At 47.2% G+C, this 11172-nt stretch overlaps 2 pseudogenes; both read right to left on the minus strand.

Moving 5' to 3' along the window:
* Positions 1-282: 282 nt before the first annotated feature.
* LOC144129725 (uncharacterized) lies at positions 283-1534 on the minus strand (annotated as a pseudogene).
* An 8235-nt stretch (positions 1535-9769) lies between these two features.
* LOC144130761 (U6 spliceosomal RNA) lies at positions 9770-9878 on the minus strand (annotated as a pseudogene).
* Between the last annotated feature and the right edge of the window lie 1294 nt (positions 9879-11172).

The following is an 11172-nucleotide window of genomic DNA, read 5'->3' on the forward strand; positions in this document are numbered from 1 at the left end:
GAATCCCGCAGTGCTCTGATTTTCGTGCCATTTATCACCACGTCCCGAATATATGGCTTAAGCAATTTAAGGTGTTCCTCCGTCTTTCAAATGCACACGAACGCCATCTTTTGCTGTTTGCAGTTCAATGAGATGTGACCCTCCTTGTTGCAATTATAGCAGACAATGGGCTTTCGCGCTTCAAACGTGCGAGCTCCAGGTGCCTGCTGTTTCGGCGAATCGGCAGATTTGGATGACTCAATCTTTTTTCGCTACCTCCTCCTTTTGTCCCGCATCCTCTGCTCAGTGGTCCCGGCATGCTGGTGGCACCATTCTGTCGGGGACTCTCTTCAAAGAGGTTTCTCCTTTTCCTAACCTGTTATCGTACCCTGCCTTGCTTTGGAGTTTTCGGCAAACGTAATACTTGTCTGCGAGCTGTTTCGCTTTGTCTAGGTCTATATATGTTAGCCTATATTGCAGCCATATTCTCAAATCTTCTGGAATCGGGCTGTAGTACTGCTATAGTGCGATGCACTGCAGTACCTTGTCATGACTTCCGTGCACCTCAGCGGTCTTAATCCACTCGTTCAAGTTGACTTTAAGCCGGTACGCGAAGTCGGTATGCGACTCTCCGCCTTTCCTTGCCTGCCTGAATCGCTGCCTAAAGGCTTCAGCAGAAAACCGGTACTTTCTAAGCAGTGCGCTCTTTACCTTCTCGTAGTCATCACACTCTTCCCGTGAGAGACGAGCCACCACTTCGGCCGCCTCACACGGAAGGAGAGGAAGTAACTTCTCCGACCAAGCGCTCTTGTCGATGTGCACCTTCCCGCATGCGCGTTCGAAATTTACCAAAAAGAGTGCAATATCGCCTCCCACGCGGTATGGTGAGACGAGATCCTGCAACACACACACACACACACACACACACACACACACACACACACACACACACACACACGCACGCACTCACGCGCGCATGCACACACACACACACACACACACACACACACACACACACACACACACACACACACACACACACACACATATATATATATATATATATATATATATATATATATATATATATATATATATATATATATATATATATATATATATATATATATATATATATATATATGCTTTCCTTGCTCGTCTATCGAAGCTACAGGGCTGAGACGCGCCATATTCCTTCCGTTCGACGCGATTTCGAGCTCCTTCATTTTTCGAGCATGTTGTCTCGCTTCTTCCTCTGCCTCAGGAACCTCCCGTCACTCTTGAGCCAACCGAAGCTCTTCTGTTTCTTTCTGCTCGAACGACACCCGTCTTTATTGTTGTTATTGTTCCCCTCGCGTCTTTCTTGAGCGAACCGAAGCTCTTCTTTTTATTGCTGGCACCTAACAATCGTTTCCAATGCCTCGTCGACCTCCTCAGTAGTCACCTCCTCCTGCCGCATAACCTCGAAAATTTCTTTTTTTCTTTTCGCAGAACGTAGCGAAATCCCCAGCTCCTGGAAAATTTCGAGCAGCTCCTGCAATTTTACCTTCTCCATCGTGAGTTCCACCATGCGTTAGCAAGCCCACTAAAACAAAAGTCCTAGCTTGAAGTGGAGAATACAGGAAACCGCACCTAGCATCTGCCGGTGCTAGTACGGTCTGGCGAAATGAACGGAAAACATCGGGCACTCACCCTGCCAAGGTATAGCTGACGCTCGTGAGTCCAGCAGCTGCCGAGGTCTGTTGGAACCGGTAACTTCACGTGGACGTCCCACAGCTATCACCCACTTGTGGAGATTCAGGTAGCAGCATCCCACCGCTGCCACCAGTTGTTGAGATTCAGGTAGCATTATCCCACCGCTGCCACCAGTTGTTGGGATTCAGGTAGAGTGACTGGGCCGGAGACGAGACGAGGATGATCGCAGGAAGAAAACTTGGAAAAGGTTATACAAAGACTATTTACATAATGTACAAGTAAGGGCAACTGAGAGTGCCTCTCAGTAAAGGGAGCTTCTTAGCAGGAGAGGGTCTCTCCCAGCAAAGGGTATCTCTCAAGAGGGGGGCTCTCTCCTGGTACCAAACCAGCAGCTCGTTAAATACTCATCGTATTCCCCAGCTCTCTAGCTGGGGAATACAGTTCGAAGAATGATGTCCAGTCACACGATGACACTGATGGTACCACCCACTGCAGGGCGGTCCTGATGTTCTCTCACAGCTCGGTCGAGGGAAAGGAAACAGGACCTCCAGGTGGGCGCGCACGTGTGTCCGGACCGCGCCCATGTGGACCCGGAAGGCGCCTGCGTGACACAGGAATGCAGGCTGTCTCCCAGCAGGGGTTGAAAGATCTTGTACTGATGACAGGAACGCGGAATCTCTGTCGAAAGCGCGGCACTCAGGCAATTGTTCAACCCCAGCATGACTGAAGAGGGCAACACTGATCTTGTACTTCCTCGTCTGAGGACCGGAACGAACGCGTGGGGACGCTATTATCGTCGCTGCTTCCGGCATTCGAGCCACGTCTCCCTCAGTGGGCTCACCCACCCTCGCGGTGGTCCTAAGGGAATCCTCCCCATGTCCAATTTCGCCGAACTCAACAGCAGGAAAGAAGCGCGAGCACAACAAAGCATGTCGTCAATGTGAAGAGGCCTTGTCAGGTACTCTTACTATGTAAGTCTCCGCCAGCAGCTGAGAAGGCGGACTTGGAACGGAACCTTTATTTTTGTAAGTTGGCCCTGTTTCAGTGACAAAGCATTGTTGATTTTTGAGAGAGAGGCTGATTTAGACTGATGAAGAGCACTTCCGCGGAAATTCTTCTGGAACCTCCATAATGCCCATTACTGGAATGATGAGAACCCCCCCCCCCCCCCGAATTCCAGCGCGCATACACTAACATAGACGAGTCAGCCAACGTTTGGTGTGGCAGTTTCAACCGCAGTATCGAGTTTCCCTATTTTTCTTTAAGAGTTACTGACCGAGAGCAAATACTGCTAATAAAGTCTGGAAGGAGAAATCTGCGACTTTATTCGAGACCTGGCTTTCAAAATGCTAGCGGAGGCGTGCTGCCCGCACCATAGACAGCCATGATATGTTCCTGGGTGTGCTGTGACGAATCTCGATGCATCCTTTGCACTGCGTAGAAAAGGATGCAAGTCCCGCCCTGTACTTCCCAAGCTTTCTCGTACATTTTTCTGCGGGTTTTCTGTGAAAAAACGAGCTTTTGATTGGTGAGTCTGTCAGTGGAGAGGATCTGAGTTCGATAATCATCACAGACTGCGCATCAATCGAGCCTCCAGTTCAGAGATGAGTTCTTTATCCTGTGCGGGAGAGATACATGCGGTGTTGCGATGGGGGGGCAGCATTTTCGGCATTTCCTGCAAAAGTTCAGTATGCTTCTTGTAGCTCTTCCCAGTTTTCATGTAACTCCACTAATTCTCATATTGCCACTAAAAGAACACTGAAATTAAGTGTTTCTAATCGAATCATGGCCGGTGTTGATTATCTTCTAAGAGGTAAGCAATAAATTTATTTTTCGTTATGAACTGCGCATTCTAAGCTTTAATTTGTTCTTGCAAAAATTCAAAGGGAGAAGATTGGTGCTAATAAGCCCTGACAAGATTGTTCGCTTAAAGAAGAGCGAAATAATTAGATTTTTTGATTGGGCAAATTTACAGCACTAAGTACTTACTAAACATTTTTTAAATAGCGAAATGCATCAGGCATTGAATACTAGAAGATCTGTCAACATGTTAGTTGTGTGCCCCCTAAAGCGTTATTTGAAATCTACCCAGTCCCTCAACGAATCGTGACAGCTCAAATAAGGCGAGAGTTCGTATTTGTCATACCTCGAGCGGAATAAGAGCCTTGTAAAAAACAAAACCTGTAATGCCTTGAAGCTATAGCTAAACCGTGGTTTGCAATAAATATTCTCTCTGAAGGGTTTCACGCTCAACATTTTTCCTACGAGGGTGATAAAAATGAGTCAGAAGTTCTTGCATGTGCACACTTCTGCCAATAAGAGGTTTTTTATTTTTTTAGTTGGTCATACTGTTAACACTCCAATGAGGGTGGTTACTAGGACGGAACAAAAACAAATACATTTCATAAGCACTTGAAATGAGACAATCATGATTCAGAATTCTAAATTTGTATATCAGTTCTCAAAAACAATCGACACCTAGCTCAAATTGTTGCATGTTCGCGCTGTCCACAACACCACTTGGCAGTTGGTTCTATATTTCAATTACATCAAGGGAAAAGCAAAAACGGTACATATCCGTACGTGTGTTAATAGGCTGTCGTACCCTGCTGTGTTCTTTTTTCGGGAACCACGTTTTAGAGGCGCTTTCACATAATGTTATCTATTTATGTTTATTGCTCTAGCATTATCTTGAAAAAAGGTTCAGTCGATGCTTTATTCTTCTATCTTCTAGCGTTTCCAATTCACGCTACCGTATCATCTCTGTAATCGAGTCAGTAGGGCGATACTTGGAGCATATAAAACGTGTTGAAATCCGCTGTATTCTTCCACCTTTTTAAAACATTTTTTTTGGTGGGGGGGGGTCTCCACACAGCATTCGCATATTCCAGAACTGGTCGTATAAACGTTTTGTAGGTGACGAATTTATTTTTTTAGCCGCGTTTGGAAGCTTTCTCCTAAGAAAGCAGAGCATTTGGTAAGCTTTTGAACAGATATTCTGAATGTGGAATACGCCAATCTAGATTAATCTCCACTGTCACCCCTAAGTATCAGAAATTCTGTACTTCGAAAGAGGCATTTTTCCCTATATTATATTCAAATATGATACTGATCTGTTTTTTACTTCCGTGAGTATGTAGATTTTTTGCAGTTAATTACTATGCCCCAACTTTGCCACCACGATTTTAATGATTGCAGGCATCTATTTAGTTTAAACTGATCTTCGCGCAAGTTACACGCGTGTAAGTTAAACGATCATCGGCGAATAGTTTAATTTTGACAGTCGGATCAACATTAGAAGCAATAACATTATTATACAATAAAAACAATAGCGGGCCTAAAACAGACCCTTGCGGGACTCCAGACACAACTTCGCACTTCTGTGAATGACTTTTCCCGATTCTGACCCTTTCATAACGGTTTTTTAAATAAGGCTGAATCAACACTACTATATTTTCACTAATTCCTAGGCTTCTCAATTTGGAAAGTAGTTTATGATGTGCAACTTTATGAAATGGCTTCGCAAAGTCTATACATACAAAATCTATCTGTTGGCATTCAACTTTAGCTCTGCAAAGTTCATGTGCAGTTTCGATTAACTGTGACACTGTCGAAAGGCCCGTTTGGAAACCGCGCTGAACTAGGCCTAATAAATCGTTTTTTTTTTCGAAGAAATACAGGTTATGTCTTGATATTGCATGCTCTTGGACTTTAAAGCACACAGAAGTGAGCGACACAGGTCTATAGTTGTTTACACACAGCCTTTTGCCCCTTAAAAATATCGGAACGATGCTGGCATCGCGCCAGTCCTGAGGTACTCTATGATCCCACAAATTTATTTCGAATAAAAGCTGCAAACAATACGACAACCATAAAGTGTACCGTTGAACAAATGCCGTCGGTATTTTATCTGGGCCACACAATTTTTTTGCGTCCAACGTAAGGAAATGCTTCAACACTCCCTCCTTTGGAATGCGTAGGTCTTCCTTTGGGTATTGTATTGCGCAGACTAAATACTCACCGTTACTATCACATCCAACCTTGGTAAAAACTGTTTGGAAGAAATGACGAAACACGGTTGCAATATATTTTTTCTGTCACGACTGCGTTGCCATTCACTATTTGTTCCGTTGCATTCTTTCTATCTGTGAAATATCGCAAAAACTTTTCTGCCGAGCATTTGAGGGAGTTTGTAGGCGTTTTATTGGAGAACGTTTTCTTCCACTCCACCAATGCAGATTTTAGCATTTGTATGGTTATTGAAAGTTGTGTTGCCCTGTTTTTTTTCTTCCTTAATCATTCTTTATCTTTCTTTTATTAAAATGTGTGGGGACAAAATGATGTATGCAATATTTGATTATGCATTTAAGTCGCTCCCATAGCTCTACACTTTCGCGGTTGAAAGCTATTTCAAATTCATTAAATTTGTCTTGCAAAACGTCTAGGATAGACGTGTCATTCGCACGGCTATAATAATTATCACGCATCACGACTTATAGTTGCTTATAGATTCTTCTGCGCAGCGGTACATTCAAGCAAACCACGTTATGATCTGATTAACCATTCTCCGCTGATAAGCATAGTCTGGTATTCTACCGGATATGAAAACCAAGTTCAACAATGACTGGGACTTTGGTGTAACTCTACAGAACTCTAACTATATGCTTAAGGTTAAGTAAAAACATGAACTGCGTCATTTTATTGGCGCTCCTTATTTCTACAATGCCCGTTGATAGACTTTCCCAGTTATTATGGGCAAATTAAAGTCACCAGCCATTTTTGTGTTGTTTTTCATTTACATGGTAGTTAAGAAATACATTCAAGCCATCCAAAAATTCTGGCGGAGTAGCTGGTGGTTTGTACGTAGTCCCTAATATTGTCACAAATAAGTTCCGGAACCAAAAGGTCTAGGCACAGGCCGCAAGCAGTGGCGATGATGATGACGATGGCCTCTGGCTGAATGGCACGTACGCACGGTCCCAGCTGCCAGAGCACGCGCGTCTCTCACTTTTTTATCCTCTAGACGCCGCAGCCCGGGGACACCTAGCGGCATTATTCCACTCCCTCCAAAAAAAGAAAGCAAGAACATGTGCGCACTTTGAGCGAACCGGAGGAACTAAAACACGCGAACAACAAAAATTACTGGCCGCCGAACGGCTGCAGGCAAAAATAAAACAAAGAAAACGCGGAAGAGGCGCTCGTTACTGCGTAAAGTAAGGCTTGATAAGTAGTACGTGCACGACCTCAGGCCGAAGTAGACTGCTCGAACTCGGCAGAGTGCCATCGGGGAGGCCTTTATACGTCCCATCCGTTATGCCGCACAGCACTGTGTACGGTCCAAAGTAGCGGCTCGGGAGCTTCTCCGACAGGCCTGGGCGACGTACTGGGGTCCATACCCACACTTTGTCGTCGGGGTGGCACTCGACGTGTCGATGTCGGTTGTAGAATTGTCCATCCGTTGCTTGCTGCCTTCGGATGTGCATCTCGTGCATGAGCTGCGCTGTAAACGCGGTGCCTCTATCAGTGATGACGGAGGACGGGGCGCCGTTTCGTAAAACAATGTGGGGTATGAAGAAATGCGCGATTTCAGAGGATGTGCTGCGCGGCACCGCCTTCGTTTCCGCATAGCGTGCCAAATAATCAGTCGCAATTGTAATCCACTTATTGCCAAAAGATGACACAGGAAATAGACCCAGAAGATCAATGCCGACTTGGTCAAAAGGTGTGCGAGGTGGCGCAATTGGTTGGAGTAAACCTGCGGGCTTTAGCGGTGGTGACTTACGACCCTGGCACTCACGGAAACCTCTGACGTAATTGTGGATGGTCTTTGCAAGTTTACGCCAATAATAGGCCTGACGCACTCAAGCGAGCGTGCGTGCAAATCCCAAGTGGCTGGAGGTGGGTTCATCATGACACGCTGAAAGGATGCCGTCGCGGAGGTCTGATGGCACGACTAGGAGGTAGGTCTGGTCACCGTTGTTCGAGTTTTTCTTGTACAGTACGCCATTGCGAATGCAAAAAGAGGACGAATGGCGGGAGAAGTGTCAAGGTAAGTTGGAAGCATGGCCCTTTAGGTGATTCATGACAGACAGCAGGTCAGCGTCAGCACGCTGCCTTGCCGCCAAGTCTGAACACTGACCACGCCTAGGAAACGATTGTCATCCTCTGTGCTGTCATCAGCTTGGTCGATGGGTGCGCGTGAGAGCGCGTCGGCGTTTACGTCCGGACTTATAGGCAATTGCGTAATCATATTCTTGAATGCGAAGGCTCCAGCGTGCTAGGCGGCCTGATGGATCTTGGAGATTGGTCCGCCAGCACAAGGAATGATGGTCTGTGACCACTCTACAGTTGCGACCATAGATATAAGGCCGAAATTTCATCGAAGCCCAGATGACGGCGACGCACTCCTTTTCCAAGGTGGAATAATTTATTTCGGTGAGCGACAGTGTGCGACTCGCATACGCGACCAAGCGTTCCACGCCTTCTTGATGTTGAACGAGGGCGGCAATAAGCCAGATGTTGCTAGCGTCGGTGCGCATCTCGGTAGCCGCCTCCTCATAAAAGTGAGCAAGCACAGGGGTAGTGTGCAGCCTTCATCGCAGCACTGTGAAAGCAGCCTGTTGCTCGGCAGTCCAGACGAACGGTGTATCGTAAAGCGTTAAACGGGTCAGAGGATCAGAGATCTTGGAGAAGTCGGCGATGAAACGGCGGTAGTAGGCGCACAAACCCAAGAAGTGCTTGAGAGTTTTCTTTGTTGTAGGACGGGGAAACTCGGCTACGGCGGCAGTATTCTCGGGACAGGGTCTTACGCCGTCGGCGCTCACAACATGACCCAGGAACTTGAGCTCTTTGTCGCCAAAGTGGCATTTCTCGGGTTTAAGTGTCAAGTCGGCCAAAAGCAGGACATCCAGCACGGTCTGCAGGCGTTCAAGGTGTTGGTCGAAGGGTTCTGAAAATACCACCATGTCATGTAGGTAAACTAAACAGGTTTGTCATTTGAGGCCAGCCAGGACAGTATCCATCATGCGCTGAAACGTCTCCAGCGCAGAGCAAAGGCCGATGGGCAGAACCTTAAATTCATATAGGCCGTCGGGTGTGATGAAGGCAGTTTTCTCGCGGTCACGTTCTACAACCTCAATTTGCCAATATCCGTTCTTTAGGTCAATCGACGAAAAATACTTGGCGCGGCGAAGTCTGTCGAGTGAGTCGTCGATGCGGAGGAGCGGGTAGACGTCCTTTTTTGTTATTCTGTTCAGCTTACGGTAACCAACGCAAAAGCGCAATGCTCCATCTTTCTTCTTAATCAGCACGACGGGCGACGACCACGGGCTCTTAGTGGGCTGAATAACATCGTCTGTAAGCATCTTCTTTACCTGCGTTTGGATGGCGTCGCGTTTCTTCGGGGAAATGCGGTACGGCTTCTGTCGTATGAGGCGAGCGTCAAGGGAAGTGATGATCCGATGATTCGTGATCGCCGTTTGCCGCTCTTTCGAGGAGGATGCGAAGCAGCTTTTGTATTGGAGCAGTAGGGCGCGGAGGTCGCGCTGTTGAGTCGCTGAGCGCCCGGAGCCAGTATCGATGCGATCCAGGGACGTGTCCGGACGTCCCATGGCCTGAGACGCAAAGCACTCTGTAATATCGACCAAATGGTCTGCCCACGCGACGGCAGTAGGTCGGACAAGGTAAAATTAGTAATCAGGAGTTCCCACCGACCGTTACGGAGGTGGACAAGGCTTTGGGCCGAGTAAATACCTTGTGCAAGCAGCAAGGAAAGGTTGCCCACGACGACTGCAGGTCCATCACGTAGCCCATCATCGCATTCGACGCTTGTAAAAACACTGGCGCGCTGCGGGATAAAAACACTTTCAGTGGAAATACGAAGGGCGGAGCTGCGTTGACGAACGTCGGAGGTGTCGTTGGCTTTCTCTGTAGAAAACACAATGGTTCTGTGGAGCAGGTCGATAATAGCACCATTCTCACGGACAAAATCTACGCCCAAAATCAGGTCACGAGAACAGTTGCGGAGCACCAGGAACCTAACTATGAACGTCGAGTCGCTGGTCTGGACCCTAGCCGTGCACTGTCCAAGTGGAGTAATGATATGGCCCCCCGCTGTCCGGATTTGTAACTTTCTTCAGAAGCGCAGGGGCCATGCTAATCTTCTCTGTATCGTTCCAATTTTAGTATATGTACTTTGGAAGTACATAGAGGACAATGGGCTCTACCCAGACACCATGATCGGCTTCCGACCAAAGCTGTCGGCATGCGACGTGATGCTGCAACTCAAGGACCAAATTATAGATAAGCAAACCCGAGACACGAAAGTGATTGTAGGGTTGGATGTGGCAAAGGCATTTGACAACGTGAGGCACGTGTCGATCTTAGAGAATCTGAACTCACTAAATATAGGTAAGAGAGTGTATAGTTACATCAAGGACTTTCTTACGAACAGGAAAGCCACTCTCAAGATAGGGGAAGACTCCATCGAGGACATTATACTTGGTAACACAGGAACGCCGCAAGGCTCGGTGTTATCACCGACCCTCTTCAACATTGCGATGTTGAGACTCCCCGAACTGTTGGCGGACATTGAGAATTTAAACCACACAATATACGCGGATGACACAACATTATGGATAAATAAGGGGAGTGACGGACAAATTGAAAGCTCTCTGCAAAAAGCAATTGACATCATTGAAGAGTACCTAAAACCCAAGGGACTTAAATGCTCGGTCGAAAAGTCGGAAGCACTGTTCCTGATGCCCCCTGGAAAACGGCGGCTTCACCAAAAGCACGAGGCAGACATTCACCTGTATGTCAATGGTGGAGAGATCCCCGCGGTTGACAGTATCCGCGTCCTCGGGCTAAGGATTCAGGCGAATCGGAAGAATCATGAAACGCTTGCTAGGTTAGAAGCAAGTGCAAATCAGACGTGTCGTCGTATCAGAAGAATAGCGAACAGGCACGCTGGAATGAATGAGGCGAATCTCTTGAGACTCGTGCAGGCCTTCGTAATCAGTAGGATAGTGTACGTGGCACCCTACCTGAAACTCAACGGAGCGGAACGGAACAAGCTCGAAATCATTATCAGGAAAAGTGTCAAGGTCGCACTCGGCCTACCCCCGAACACATCCACCGAGAGACTTATGAAGCTAGGGGTCTCCAACACTCTCGCGGAGCTCATTGAGGCTGCCCTTACCGCTCAGCATCAAAGGCTACTCGGTTCTGAAACGGGGAGGAAAATTTTAGAGAGATTGGGCTACGAGCCCAAGCATGAACATGCCCGCTCACGAGACATACCACGACAAATCAGGGACAAGAATAAAATCCCTCCGCTGCCCAGAAACATGCACCCCGCCTTTCACGAAGGCAGGCGCAAAGACAGGTCAGAAGCATTACATGCTAGGTATACAGGTCGACAGGACGTCCTGTATACGGACGCTGCAATATATGAGAGCAAAGCCGCACACGCGGCTGTGGCGGTTAAGGAAGACGGAA

Source organism: Amblyomma americanum, chromosome 4 (genome assembly GCF_052857255.1).
Source record: "Amblyomma americanum isolate KBUSLIRL-KWMA chromosome 4, ASM5285725v1, whole genome shotgun sequence".
Taxonomy (NCBI): Eukaryota; Metazoa; Arthropoda; class Arachnida; order Ixodida; family Ixodidae; genus Amblyomma; species Amblyomma americanum.